Raw genomic sequence first — 16,102 nt, 5'->3', positions numbered from 1 at the left:
TCAATTTCTTACCTGCTTTATCTTACAAGAGCAGGTATATTACAAGTAAAAATTAAGGAGTAGTCGTTGACAAAGCCTGAGTCCTGACCTCCTGCTCTCTTCCCTGGACAGCATGAGCTTCACCACTTGCTCCACCTTCTCCACCAACTACCAGTCCCTGGGCTCTGCCCAGCCACCCAGCTGTGGCACCCGGCCGGTCAGCAGCACAGCCAGCATCTATGCAGGCACTAGGGGCTTAGGCTCCCGGATCTCCATGTCCTGTTCCACCAGTTTCTGGTGCAGCTTGGGGTCTCGGGGCCTGGCCACAGGGATGGCTGGGGGTTTGGCAGGAATGGGGGGCATCCAGAACAAAAAGGAGACCATGCAAAGCCTGAACGACCACCTGGCCTACCTGGACAGAGTGAGGAGCCTGGAGACTGAGAACTGGAGGCTGGAGAGCAAAATCCAGGGGTATCTGGAGAAGGGACCCCATGTCAGAGACTGGGGCCATTACTTCAAGACCATCAAGGACCTGAGGGCTCAGATCTTTGCAAATACTGTGGACAATGTCCACATCATTCTGCAGATCGACAATGCCCGTCTTGCTGCTGATGACATTAGAGTCAAGTATGAGACAGAGCTGTCCATGCACCAGTCTGTGGAGAGCAACGTCCATGGGCTCCGCAAGGTCACTGATGACACCAATGTCACTCCGCTGCAGCTGGAGACAGAGATGGGGGCTCTTGAGGAACTGCTTCTCATGAAGAAGAACCACGAAGAGGAAGTAAAAGACCTGCAAGTCCAGATTGCCAACTCTGGGTTGGCCGTGGAGGTAGATGCCCCCAAATCTCAAGTCCTCCCCAAGATCGTGGCAGACATCAGGGCCCAATAGGACGAGCTGTCTCGGAGGAATCCAGACAAGCTAGACAAGCACTGGTCTCAGCGGATTGAGGAGAGGACCACAGTGGTCACCACTCAGTCTGCTAAGGTCGGAGGTGACACTCATGGACCTGAGACATACAGTCCAGTGCTTGGAGATCAACCTGGACTCAATGAGAGATCTGAAGACCAGCTTGGAGAACAGCCTGAGGGAGGTGGAGGCCCGCTATACCCTGCAGATGGAGCAGCTCAGTGGAATCCTGCTGCACCTGGAGTTGAAGCTGGCACAGACCTGGGCAGAGGGCCAGCTCAAGGTCCAGGAGTACGAGAACCTGCTGAACATCAAAGTCAAGCTGGAGGCTGAGATCGCCACCTATCGCCGCCTGCTGGAAGACAGCGAGGGCCTCAATCTTGGTGATGCCCTGGACGGCAGCCACTCCATGCAAACCATCCAAAAGACCAACCCACCGGATAGTGGATAGCAAAGTGGTGTCTGAGACCAGCGACACCAAAGTTCTGAGACATTAAGCCAGCAGAAGCAGGGTACCCTTTGGGGAGCAAGAGGCCAATAAAAAGTTCAGAGGTCAAAAAAAAAAAAAAAAGGAATAGTCCATGATAATTAACAAATGTACTTACTTTTTTAAGATGGACTTTTGCTTTTTGCCCAGGCTGGAGTGCAATGGCACCATCTCGGCTCACTGCAAACTCCACCTTCCGGATTCAAGTGATTCTCCTGCCTCAGCCTCCCAAGTAGCTGGATTACAGGCGCCCACCACCATGCCCAGCTAATTTATTTTTAGTAGAGATGGGGTTTCACCATGTTGGCCAGGCTGGTCTCAAACTCCTGATCTCAGGTGATCTGCCTGCCTCAGCCTCCCAAAGTGCTGGAATTACAGGTCTGGGCCACCATGCCTGGCCTAAAAAATGTATTTAAAGAAATAAGGCATTGACATGTTTCATTAGGAAAAAGGCATCACAGTTATTGTTACTATCTTGGATTACCTGATGACTCAGTGTGGGGTTCTTTTTATATTTTTATTTTTCTAGGTACATAGGTGTCTACATTCATGGTGTACATGAGATGTTTTGATACAGGCATGCAATGCGTAATAGTTACATTATGTCAAATGGGCTACTCATCCCCTCAAGCATTGCGTTACAAACAATCCAAATACAGACTCCGTTGTTTGGTTTTTTGTTTTCCAGATGGAGTTTTGCTCTTATCATCCAGGCTGGAGTGCAGTGGTGCAATTTTTAGTAGAGACAGGGTTTCGCCTTATTGGCCAGGATGGTCTAGAACTCCTGACCTCAGGTGATCCGCCGGCCTCAGCCTCCCAAAGTGCTGGGATTACAGGTGTGAGCCACTGCACCCGGCCCAGACTCCATTTCTTTTAAATAAGGTAGATTTGTAGAAAATTAACAACTTAGAAGTTACAGTCCATATTCCAACTTTCGTTTGTAAGCTTATTTTCCTATTTTAAAATGTTCAGTGTCTCTCCTTATCCAGTGAAACTCATCGTAAATAATACTTATATAGCCAGGAGTCGAAAAAGAGGTCATAACACCTCAATTAAATGTCTTCCGTATTCCACTTAGCCCTGGCCCCTAGCATAAGTTAAAGCTACAGTTTCCCAGGAGTAACATGCTTTGTTTTTTGTTATTTGTTTTAATGTCAAAGGAAATCAGAGTATTAGTGCCATGTGTGATTTATACTTACCTCCTCTCCCCTTCACCAGCTTCCTTCCCCCTCCCAACAAAGGAGACTGTACATTCCATGAGGGCAGAGGTGGTTTCCTACTTAACCTTGCGTCCACCCCACACTCCATGCATCCTCATACACAGTGCTACAGATACTTAGCTCTCACATATTTGTGAAATGAATAAATGAATAAGAGGTAAGTTGACCCATCAGGTCATTAACATCAGAATAGAATTACGATGCTACACTTGGATTAGTGCAGTGTTTGTCTGGCTTTTGATAGGCAGTGATTTGTGTGCTCCCTTGGTAAAGTCTTCTAAAACTGGGAGGAGATATCTGTGGTTTAACCTCCAATAGAGTGGACTTTTGCCTGGAGATAAGTACCCTTGAGGATCCCAATGCCCTTTAATTCTAGATTAGGAATTCCCAGGGAAAGGAAAGGAATTGCATCGAAACCTCTGAGTTGGGTAGTGTAAATAATAAATAAGTCTTCTGCTCATACTTTGTCCTGTATTGTTGTCTGTCTAACGTTAAATCTAGCTATCATTGAAACTGGAAAACTTAGCAGTCTATTTCTCCTTAATTCTTTTAACTTAGTCTTCTGATAAAAGTTTATTTTCAGATAATTTCCACTTTTCAAAATTCTCTAAGGACCTAATAAAGCACAAACCATACTTGGTACTCATTTGAGTTCTTGCTACTGAATTTCTCTATGTAAAATCAAAGTTACAAGAACAATATGAAAAAAGGTGCTTCTCACTCATTAGATAAAATGAACCAAGAAGGCTTGTAGTGTAACATTACCAGAGACTACTCTGTAGTGCAAACACCAACTGAAACAGGCCAAAGTGATCCCCGTCCTCATGTGTGCTTGCTGGAAGGATAAACATCGATGACTATAACCATTACACGGTGACCAGCTTTAATGTGCAAGGGTGTCAGTGTGAACGATGTTATTCTACCCCACCCTCAAGAGCTGGAATAAATGGCTTTATGATGGTACTCTCCAGTACTGTACTCAAAACTTGGAAATGTGTAGAGAACGGCAAACATCTGAATAACATCCCATTGCTGCGGATTGTTGGGAATGCTAAAATGCGGATTGTGGACCACCTACATGCTAGGATTGTTAGGGGTACAGCAATACATGTATTTTGCTCCAAAATGAGTAGGCACAGAATTACAGAACCAAAAGAAAGATCTTGGCTCTTCTGAATTATATCCTAAGTTCTTCCTGTATATATACCTCAAATGCTGCAGATACGAAGTTCTGTGAAATTCTGCCTGGAACCAGGAAGCCCCGTGGGAACTTAATGCCTACTCTTCACACTTTTAAGCCTCCATTTTGAAAAAACTATTTGTTTTGTTGAAAAAACAGAATAGTTTTTATAAGTTAGGTACTACCAAAGATCTTTGGTTAAGGGTTATTGTCAAGTGAAAACAAGTTTATGCTAGTAGGATGTTGTGGGTTTTTAAAAAAATAGTATCTGAGCAATAAAAGGGTTTATTGACCTAGTAACTTAGATCTAACTTTGTGCTGTCACATTTTACTTTGCTAGTGAAATCTTTAATCTTCAGATTCATAAACTATCTTTGAAGAAATTCTTTGTTTTACCTACAAAGAGTTCTTTAAAAAAAAAAAAAAAAAGGCAGAAAGAGACCTAAAAATCCACCTATTAGCTGCCGTATCTGTTGTTCTTGATCTTTCTGTTTCTGTTCATGTATATATTCTCTCGCTTCATGTTTTAACAGACCTGTTTACTGCCAGGAAATGATAATAATTTGTATTCAAAATGTTTTGGTAATTACTCTTCACGGAGCAGCCGAGTGTCAAACAACATAACTAGAAGCTCAGATTCTGGGATGTGCAAGGGCCGAGAAACAGACGTGATCTTTTCCTCCCAACGAAAGGATTCATGTGCACAACTTGCATATCTTTGTTTATCTCATAAAATCTACAAATGTTTTACTTAGTCCAGTTTCTGTTTTCTTAGATGTTTGAAGGATTATGTGCTTGAAAACCAACATCTGTGATTCTCATTTCTAATTTTAAAATGAGGAGTGCTTCAGTTAACAATTAGGGGCCAGGCCAGGCACGGTGGCTCACGCCTGTAATCCCAACACTTTGGGAGGCCGAAGTGGGTGGATCACTTGAGGTCAGGAGTTTGAGGCCAGCCTGGCCAACATGGGGAAACCCCATCTCTACTGAAAATACAAAAATTAGCCAGGCGTGGTGGCAAGCACCTGTAATCCCAGCTACCCAGGAGACTGAGGCAGGAGAATAGCTTGAACCTGGGAGGCAGAGGCTGCAGTGAGCCAAGATCGCGCCACTGCACTCCAGCCTGGGCAACAGAGCAAGACTCCATCTCAAAACAAAAACAAAAACAAAAACGTAGGGGCTGGGCTCACGCCTATCATCCCCGCACTCTGAGGGGCCAAGGTGGGCGGATTACTTGAGCCCGGAAGTTGAGACCAGCCTGGGCAACAGCGAAACCTTGTCTCTACAAAAAACACAAAAATTAGCCGGGCATGGTGGCCCACGCCTGTGGTCCCAGCTACTTGCAGGGCTGAGGTGGGAGGATCGCTTGAGCCTGAGAGGTCAAGGCTGCAGTGAGCTGAGATCATGCCACTGCACTCCAGCCTGGGTGACAGAATGAGATCCTGTCTCAAAAACAACAACACCACACACACACACACACACACATGCGCGCGCGTGCACAATTAGGAAAGCATGTTTTGGGGGATTTTTAATATTGCAGAAAAGATCTTCACTTAATGTTTAATGACATGGAGGGACTATTTCAGGATAGGAAAAATCACCTTTTAAGTAACCAGAAACCCCAGAGCAGCCATCTTGAATACAGAAACTTCACTAGCCCCTGCCAGCAAGAGCTATAAATGTAAAATTATCAGATCCCTGATAGGGGCTCCCTGAGGAAATTTGCTTGTGACAAGTTGTTTTCTATTCCCAAGGAATAAAAAGGGAATAGTTGTTTTCTATTCCCAAGTACTGTGTAGATTTTGAAGTGACCACAAATTTTCCATTAAGGAAACGTGCTGCCAGAGTAATACACAGCTGTATATTAACTCCATGCAGCAGTTAAGACAGCAAGTAAAAATGCCTCTGAGACCAAAGCCAGCATTTAGGCTCAGAGGGTAAAATTCGATCTGATCATTTCATTTAACAGATAACCTTGGCCGGGTGCGGTGGCTCATGCCTGTAATCCCAGCACTTTGGGAGGCTGAGGCGGGTGGATCATGAGGTCAGGAGTTTGAGACCAGCCTGGCCAACATGGTGAAACCCTGTCTGTACTAAAAATACAAAAAAAAAAAAAATTTAGCTGGGTGTGGTGGTGGACACCTGTAATCCCAGTTGGGCTGAGGCAGGAGAATCGCTTGAACCCGGGAAGGCGGACGTTGCAGTGAGCGGAGATCATGCCACTGCACTCCAGCCTGGGTGACAGAGTGAGACTCCGTCTCTAAAAAAAAAAAAAGAAAAGCAAACAGATAAGCTTAGTAAAAATTGAGAAAAATATTTGCCTGGCAATCCAGGTCCCAACAAGGTTTTCAATGGAACTTGACATGCTGGTTTTAGAAAAGGTGAAGAGATATGCCCTGTGTCTAGCAAGACATGAAGTTGTAGTAGCTGAGATGTGTCTCATTGGTGCAAGAATAGGCTCACGGATGATGGAACAGAAGAGAGACCTGCACACAGACCTCAGCATGCATGGTGTCCTGGATCCTTTTGTCTCTCATACCTTTTTTCCTTCCCTGTGCTCCTTATGTTCTAGAAGACTAATCTGAGCAGGCTGCATCAACCTGGCTTCCTTGCCCTGTCACTTCTGGTAGGGTTCAGGCAAGGGAGGCATCAGCAGGGGACCTGAGCGTGGGACACTGCGTCACAGGAGTGGCTAACTATTTAGACAGCTGCTTAGGGATCTGGAAAGACACAACTGGAGGCTGGTGAGGAAGAGGAGAGAAACTCTATGTGGATGCACTCTAGGAGTGGGCATAGAAGGTGAAGAAATTCATCTGTTGCGTATGCCCACTGCACAGCATCCCTGCAGGGAGGTTCTCACTGCAGGAAAGGAAGTGGAAAGTCCTCTGATAATAGTCAACCTCTTTCCCAGCCTTCCTGGTGCTGGCTCAGTGGGACCATGTGAAAAGGTGGACACGGCAAGGATGAAGTGTGCAAAAGGCTCCACAAAATGGGCCTCCTCCATCATGGCTGACCTGGCCACTGCTACTGCCGGCAGCCCAATTGGCCGATGGAGACTCATGCTAAGCCCACAGTGTGGCACCGTTTCCCAGGAGGGAGGGAGGAAGTTTTGATTATATATTTTAATTACTGAATGGTACTTAAGGAGATCATGGAACTCTCTTTTTTTTTTTTTTTTAAAGCAGAGTGACAAAGAGTAATCAGTTTTTGTCCAGTGGCAGGGGAAGAACTATCCCCAACAAATAAATGTAGAGAAAAAATCAACTTGTTTTATGAGCACATTTCCTGAGTTATGCTAATTGATGCCATGACTACACACACACACAGCTTATATTACCATATTATTTTGGGGTACACAGTTAGCTAAATTTAAAAACATTTCTGGGAACAGGCCAGGCACAGTGGCTCACACCTGGAATCCCAGCACCTTGGGAGGCCAAGGTAGGAGGACTGGTGAGGCCAGGAGTTTGAGACCAACCTAGGCAACATAGTGAGACAAAAAACAAATTAGCAGCCAGGCACAGTGGCTCACGCCTGTAATCCTACCAATTTGGGAGGCCGAGGCGGGCAGATCACTTGAGGTCAGGAGTCCGAGACCAGCCTGGCCAACATGGTGAAACCCCATCTCTACTGAAAATACAAAAATTAGCTGAGCGTGGTGGTGGGCGCCTGTAGTCCTAGCTAGTTGAGAGGCGGAAGCAGGAGAATTGTTTGAACCCGGGAGGTGGAGGTTGTAGTGAGCCAAGATCACACCATTGCACTCCAGCCTGGGTGACAGGGCAAGACTCCATCTCAAAAAAAAAACCCAAAAATACAAAAAAAAAAAAAACAAATGAGCCATGCGTGGTGGCGCATGCCTGTAGTCCCAGCTACTCAGGACAGTGAAGCAGGAGGATCACTTAAGCCCAGGAGGTCGAAGCTACAGTGGGCTGTACTCTGGCCTGGTGACAGAACGAGACCCTGTCTCTATTAAAAACAAAACAAAAAAATTATTCATAGGAACAATAAGCACCAAGTTGAAGATACAGGTTACATCTAGAGTGTAAGGAACAGGAATGAGGTCAGAAATAGGAGCATAACAGACTTAGATTGAGTTTGTCATGTTATATGGCTTCTTATTATTCATACTTTTTCAAATGCCTAAAAAGAACCAACGACTTGTACTTGTCAATATGGATTACCATATCCTAAATACCATGCACACCAGTTAACATCTTCAGTATTATGAATGGCTTTGATAACTTGGATGCAATAACCACCACGCCCTGGGATTCCCTTCAATTTCCTCAAAGTCTCCAAGCCTGTTCAGCTCATTGGTTCCATTGGTTGTCAACAGGGACTAGTCTCTGAGCTCTGCCATTCTAATTATAACCCCCTAAAAAAGGTGGAAAATATGAAAAAAAAAGTGGCTTTTTCATGCTTACAAGTATATGAGTGGAACTCTAAAATAAATGAATTAAAATTCCAGCCTAGAAGCAGGTTATAGGCAAGGGTAAAGTTCAGGGTCAAGCTGAATTTTCACCGAAAGTAAACATGTCTAACACAAAGCAAAGAAAGGATGACTAGGAAAGCATGATCTTGCTTCACAGAGAAAAGTCAAAGGCAACAGCAGCCCTTACAGCTCCATGGGTCACATCCAAATCTTACTGATTCCAATGAGTTAGCAACTCATAGCATCACAGCTGTTCACAGCAAGATCAGCAGTAATAGACCAAATGACTCAAGGCTTCTGGTTTTTATTTCAAAAAATATCAACAATTAACACAATTGCATGACCAGACTTCAGTATTTTCATAACTGAACTGAAATAAACTGAAAAATCTAATAATTTATATCACTTTGGGATACTCTAAAGGTGGAATTATTTCATTATCTGTTCTGAGCTAAGTTAGTAGTAAAATACTCAGATAATGGTATGTGGCATGGAACATAATCATCCTGTTCTCTAGCCTTCTGATAAATAGCGGGTGAATGTCGAACTCAATTAAGATATTTACTTTTACCGGTGAGAAACCTGGAAGTGTTCCAGTAAAGAAACCTATAATAACCCAGAAGTTTTTAAGATGTCACAAATTTAAAATTTCACAATCTTCTCCTGTTAGGCCTCTTTTTTTTTTTTGGAGACAGTCTTGCTTTGTTACCCATATGGAGTGCAATGGTGCCATCTCGGCTCACTGCAACCTCCACCTCCAAGGTTCAAGCAATTCTCCTGACTCAGCCTCCCGAATAGCTGGGACTTCAGGCACCCGCCACCACACCCGGCTAATTTTTGTATTTTCAGTAGAGACAGGGTTTCATCATGTTGGCCAGGCTGGTCTCAAACTCCTGACCTCAGGTGATCTGCCCACCTCGGCCTCCCAAAGTGCTGGGATTACAGGCGTGAGCCACTGCACCCAGCCTAGGCCTCGTATTCCTTATGATTTCAAGTATTGACATCTTAAGAGATGTATAATTCATAGACACTACATGTAGAAGGAAAATAATGACAACAATTGTAATTGTAATTCCATCTTTGTAATTCTAATTAAAAAGTTTGGAACTTAGGAATAATTTTTTTTTTTTTTCTTTTTTTTGAGACAAAGTTCTCACTCTGTCGCCCAGGCTGGAGTACAATGGTGCGATCTCAGCTTGCTGCAACCTCTACCTCCCAAGTTCAAGCAATTTTCATGCCTCAGTCTCCTGACTAGCTGGGACTACAGGAGTGCACCACCACGTTCAGCTAATTTTTGTATTTTTAGTAGAGATAGGGTTTCACCATGTTGGTCAGGCTGGTCTCGAACTCCTGGCCTCAAGTGATCTGCTTGCTTAGGCCTCCCAAAGTGCTGGGATTACAGGCATCAACTACCATGACTGGCCAGAATTTAGGAATAACTTTAAATGAATCTTACTGTATTTTGTCAGCTCAAGAAAATCATGACCTATATAGTTGAGTCTTGAACAACTCAGGTGTTAGGGGCACTAAATCCCTGCACGTCAAAAATCTGCATTTTTTTTTTTTTTTTTTTTTAAGAGACAGGGTCTCGTTCTGTTGCCCAAGTTGGAGTGCAGTGGCACAATCATAGCTCACTGCAGCCTCGAACTCCTGGGCTCAAGCAATCTTCTCGTTTTTGTAGAGACAGGGTCTCACTATGTTGCACAGGCTAGTCTCAAACTCCTGGTTTCAAGCAATCCTCTTACGTTGGCCTCCCAAAGCACCAGGATTACAGGTGTGAGCCACCATTCTCATCCCCAGCTTCGTACAACGTTTTTTTTTAGGGGGCGGGAGTGGAGTCTCACTCTGTCGCCCAGGTTAGTGCAGTGGCACGATTCACTGTGACCTCCGCCTCCCGGGTTCAAGTGATCCTCCCATCTCAGCCTCTCAAGCAGCTGGGATTACAGGTAAATGCTACCACACCCAGCTAATTTTTCTATTTTTAGTAGAGACAAGGTTTCACCATGTTGGCCAGACTGGTCTTGAACTCCTGACCTCAAGTAATCCGCCTGCCTCAGCCTCCCAATGTGTTGGAATTACAAGTGTGAGTCACTGCGCCTGGGCACGTACAATTTTTGACTCCCCAAAACCCTAACTACTAATAGCCTACTGTTGACTGGAACCCTAACCCATAGCATAAACAGTCAATTAACACATTTTAATGTTATACGTGTTATATACTATGTTCTTACAATAAAGTAAGCTAGAGAAATGAATATGTTACTAAGAATCTAATGCAGAGAAAATATATTTACTATTCATGAAGTGGAAGTGTAGCATCATAAAGGTCTTCATAAGAAGGAAGGAGGGGGCCAGCCACCGTGGCTCACGCCTGTAATCCCAGCACTTTGCGGGGCCTGGGCAGGAGGACTGCTTGAGCCCAGTAGTCTGAGACCAACCTGGGCAACCTAGGGAGACCTCATCTGTACAAAAAATAATAATAAATAAATTAAAATTATAAAAAGAAGGAAAGAGGGGTTGGTCTTGCTGTCTCATGGGTGGCAGAGGCAGATGAGGCAGAGGAGGTGGAAAGGGAGGCAGGCACACTGGTGAAACTTACTTGAAAAAAAAAAAACCGCCACATGTAAGTGAATCTCCGCGGTTCAAATCCATGTTGTTCAAGGGTCAACGTATACAGATGAATAAATTCTATTTAAGAGTTCTCCCACAGAAAACAATTACTTCAATAACTGTTAGTCTAAAGTTTTCAAAACGGGTCAGGCACAGTGGCTCATGCCTGTAATCCCAGCACTTCTGGAGGCTGAGGGGGACAGATCACTTGATGTCAGGAGTTCAAGACCAGCCTGGCCAACATGGCGAAGCTCTGTCTCTACTAAAAATATAAAAATTACCCAGGCATGGTGGCACGCACCTATAATCCCAGTTATTCGGGAGACTGAGACACAAGAATCGCTTGAACCCAAGAGGTGGAGGCTGCAGTGAGCCAAGATCACACCACTGCACTCCAGCCTGAGTGACAGAGACAGACCTTATCTCAAATAAATAAATAAATAAATAAATAAATAAATAAAAGTTATCAAAACGGTGCCCATGTCTATGATTCATTAACACAAAGAAAAGAAAGACATTAAAATTCAAGACAATAAATGAAATTTTGATACGGGGCACAGTCTTGAGCAAGGCTACCCTTTACCCTTTACTTTGACTATAATCAGACCTTTTCCTACCACTATGGGAAAAGAGAGAGAGAGAGCACGCATGGCCCTAAGGTGCAAGCATTTAGAAATACTGAGTTTGGGCTGGGTGCAGAGGTTCATGCCTGTAATCCCAAACACTTTAGGAGGCTGAGGCAGGAGGATCGCTTGAGGCCAGGACTTCAAGACCAGCCTGGGCAACATAGTGAAACCCCATCTCCACAAAAAATAATAAAAAGAAAAATCAGCCAGGCATGGTGGTGCACACCTGTGGTCCCAGCTGCTTGGGAGGCTGAGGTGGGAGGATTGCTTGAGCCCAGCAGTTTGAGGCTGCAGTGAGTCATAATTGTCCCATTGCGATCCAGCCAGAGACAAAAAGAGATTGAGTTTGACCTGGCTTTCATTTAGACCTTAGGATGAGTCCCTCAAGATCTCTCAGGTAAACTATATAGGCGTTAATAAATATGAAGACTTAGGCTGGGCACAGTGGCTCATGCCTGTAATCCCAGCACTTTGGGAGGCCGAGGCGGATGGATCACAAGGTCAGGAGTTCAAGACTAGCCTGACCAAGAAACCCCGTCTCTACTAAAAATACAAAAGTTAGCTGGATGCAGTGGCAGGCGCCTGTAATCCCAGCTACTCAGGAGGCTAAGGCAGGAGAATTGCTTGAACCCGGGCGGCAGAGGTTGCAGTGAGCCAAGATTGTGCCGTTGCAGTGAGCCGAGATCACACCACTGTGGTCCAGCCTGGGCGACAGAGTGAGGCTCCATCGCAAATAAATAAATAAATAAATAGACTTGCCCAGCACTTAGGCACATAAGCTTCTCATCAAAGATGCCCATGATATAAAGGCACATGAATTTCTTTATAGAAAGGTCACCTTTCTCTTTGCTTGACATATTCAGAAAATCATTAGGAAAAGAATCTTACTCAACCTGCTAAATGCTATGTTGGCCACAGTGTTTCAGAAGATAGATTTAATTTTTAAAAATTTTGTATGATTATTTTATATTCTGCAACAAGCAAAGGGGCAGATAGTTTTTATATCTCCTTACAGAGTTTCAGAGGACCTAGGGTCTGAGGACAGCAAAGGAATTAGGAATATCATGAATTGCCCAGATTTTACGTTTGTAAGGGAGACCCAAGTCTTGACCGGCTTCCTGAGTTCTCCAGCATCCTGGCCATACAGCAGGTATTGGGTGTTATCATTGGCCAGAAAAATACGTGTAAGTTCACCAGCCAATAGCTTTCCTTATAAGGCTAAGATTAAACAGCCTAAGCGCACTTTTCTGCCTTTCTTAAAGCACTTTGGGAGGCCAAGGTAGGTGGATCACGATGTCAGGAGATCGAGACCATCCTGGTCAACATGGTGAAACCCTGTTTCCACTAAAAATACAAAAATTAACCAGGCATGGTGGCAGGCGCCTGTAATCCCAGCTAGTTGGGAGGCTGAGGCACGAGAATCACTTGAACCCAGGAAGCGGAGGTTGCAGTGAGCCGAGATCATGCCACTGCACTCCAGCCTGGTGACAGAGCAAGACTCTGTCTCAAAAAAAAAATGCAAGCTGTCTTCTTACATGGCTGTCTGTAGTGCCAATCTTCATGCATTCAGAAAAACTGGGAGTTAAACTCTACTTAACTAATACACTCCCAAATCTTAATGCTTTGGTTCCCAGGGCAGTGAGACCAAGAATGTGATGGAATTCAGAAAAAGGGACCCCTGAGAAACAGCTGTTGACCAAACAAGCAAGGGCAGTGATATGAGAACAATAATAATGCCATCACTTGTATTCTGAAAGCATCTTTCTCCAGAAAGTTCACAATTCTGTATAGATATATAGTATTTGCTGTCGTTTTTCCTTTGTGATTAAAAAAATTAAATTTGTTCTCATTAATAATGTATCTTTTTGGCCGGGAGCAGTGGCTCATGCTTATAATCCCAGCACTTTGGGAGGCTGAGGTGGGCGGACCACCTGAGGTCAGGAGTTCAAGACCAGCCTGACCAACATGGGGAAATCTCATTTCTACTAAAACCACAAAAATTAGCCAGGCATGGAGGTGCACACCTGTAATCCCAGCTACTCTGGAGGCCGAGGCACGAGAATCGCTTGAACCTGAGAGGCAGAGGTTGCAGTGAACTAAGATTATGCCACTGCACTCCAGCCTGGGCAACAAAGCGAGACTCTGTCTCAAAAAATAAAAATAATGTATGGCTGGGCCAGGCGTGGTGGCTCACGCCTGTAATCTCAGCACTTTGGGAGGCCAAGACGGGCAGATCACAAGGTCAGGAGATGGAGACTATTCTGGCTAACACAGTGAAACCCCATCTGTACTAAAAATACAAAAGATTAGTCGGGCATGGTGGCAGGCGCCTGTAGTCCCAGCTACTTGGAAGGCTGAGGCATGAGAATGATGTGAACCTGGGAGGCAGAGCTGGCAGTGAACCGAGATTGCGCCACTGTACTCTAGCCTGGGCGACAGAGGGAGACTCTATCTCAAAAAAAAAATAAATAATAACAATAATAATAATAATAATGTATGGCTGCCCACAAATATTTTGGCTGTTTCTATTTGCTGTGTCTATAATTTCCATTAACATCTTCACTGAGAATATCTGGAAATTGCTGTGGCTTGTCACTTTCTTCAGCTGTATAGGATCCTATTTTCTGTATCCTCCTCTTCCACTTTGGGCAGTAGCTTTTTCCTTCTCTTTCGATGTAACTTCATGTTTTACTTGTCTGAATTCATGTTAGTATGTTCATCTTGCAATTTAAAACATCTAAGCTTGCCTGCAAATTCTGTCCACAAACTTCATCCTCCTGCTATCACAATCTATGTAATCCTCTTTTATCTGTGATCATTTTAATGAATCGCATTCCATTTATGTGGCTATCTTATTATTTCTAAAACACTTCTTGACAGTGGGTGCACATCAACCAGATGTTCCTGATTTTTCTCTTCATTCTGCATAATGTAACTGAAGACCTCTTTTCTACCACCTTCCTGAACTTTACAGTGCCAAATGATCAACACTTTCACCGAAAGTTTGTGTGTTGCTTTGGCATTTCTTTTAATAACCCTTCTCTACATAGTAGAAATATTTTTCTGCCAACTCATTTCCTCTAGAAGTGTTTTTGTCTAATGAATATTAGTTGTAATCAAAGATCTTAGAAGCGAAAGGGGTCCCTCAATTTTTTGGTCTGTCCCTCTGTCTTCAGGCAGACACATATTATTCTTGTGTAAAAGGTAGTGTGACTAGCCAGGCGTGGTAGATCACTCCTGTAATCCCAGCACTTTGGGAGGCTGAGACAGGTGGATCACTTGAGGTCAGGAGTTCGAGACCAGCCTGGCGACCATGGCAAAACCCCATCTCTACTAAAAATACAAAAATTTTCTCCAGTGGAGGAGCGGGGGAGATTGGAGACGGTGATTGGACCCAGAGAAGGGAAGTTTTTAAATCAATAAAGTACATAATCGGCACTTGTGTAGAGACGTTATCTATGCTTGGACTCAAATCCGTAACACTTAAGGAATATTAATAAACATCATTGAAAAGCTATTTGGTAATGAGAATTATGGAAGAATAGGATTGTGCTCAAAGACCACTGTTTCCGTCATCAAATGCTACATAACAAACCACTCCAAAACATAGGGCCTAAAACAACAACAATACTTATTTTGCTCACAAATCTGCCATTTGGGCAGGGCTCAGCAGAGAAGCTCATCTCTGCTCCCTTCATCTTAGCTGGGACAGTTTGAAGCCTCAGAGCTGGAATCACCTGAAGGCTCATTCAACCTAGACATCTGGAGAATGGAACAACTGGGGTTCTGGGGTTCGTCCAGTAAGGCTCCCCATCTCTGCCTGGCTTCTTCATAAGGACTCTATCGCACCGCAACTGCAGGCTAGCCAGACTTCTTCCATATCAGCCCACAGCTCTCAAGGGATAGGGCTCCAGAAAAAAGAGCCAAGTGGGAGCCACATTGCCTTTTATGACCTAGTCCTGGAAGCCAAGCAGCATCACTTCTGCCAAATTCTCTTGGTCAAAGCAGTTAAAAAGCTCTTTCCTGATGTAAAAGGCAAGAACAGGGCCAGGCACAGTGGCTCATGCCTGTAATCCCAGCACTTTGGGAGGCTGAGGTGAGCGGATCACTTGAGCCTGAGTTCAAGACCAGCCTGAGCAACATGATGAAACCCCATCTCTACTAAAAATACAAAACAATTAGCCAGGCATGGTGGTGCACACCTGTAGTCCCAGCTACTCATGGGGGCCGAGGCAGGAGGATCACCTGAGCCCAGGGAGGTCAAGGCTGCAATGAGCCGTGACCGCCCCACTGCACTCCAGCCTGGGTGACAGAGTGAGACTCTGTCTCTAAATAAACAAATAAAACATGAGAACATAGACCCCACCTCTTGATGAAGGCGTGTCAGTGTCATATGGTAAGAAGGGTATGTGGGGTGAGATCCATGTCAGAACAGCTGTGTTTGGGAAACACACTCTGCCAAACCAAAAACAACGGGATGCCCAAACCATTGAAACACAGCGTTGAAACAGACCTTGAAATGACCACTTATTTGCCACTCACAAAATTCATTTTGTAAGACCCAGTTCAAATGTCCCTTCCTTCTGGGAATCCCGTGCTGATACGCCCCAGCTTACACACCCTTTGTAAAGATGCCCACTCTCTCACTCAGCTTATTC

General features: G+C 44.4%; 1 pseudogene; it reads left to right on the top strand.

Moving 5' to 3' along the window:
- The first annotated feature begins 112 nt into the window (after positions 1 to 112).
- Positions 113 to 1,386, top strand: LOC105554927 (annotated as a pseudogene).
- Positions 1,387 to 16,102: the final 14,716 nt, after the last annotated feature.

Source organism: Mandrillus leucophaeus, unplaced genomic scaffold (assembly GCF_000951045.1).
Source record: "Mandrillus leucophaeus isolate KB7577 unplaced genomic scaffold, Mleu.le_1.0 Scaffold664, whole genome shotgun sequence".
Taxonomy (NCBI): domain Eukaryota; kingdom Metazoa; phylum Chordata; class Mammalia; order Primates; family Cercopithecidae; genus Mandrillus; species Mandrillus leucophaeus.
This window is presented reverse-complemented; position numbering and strand designations above follow the sequence as displayed.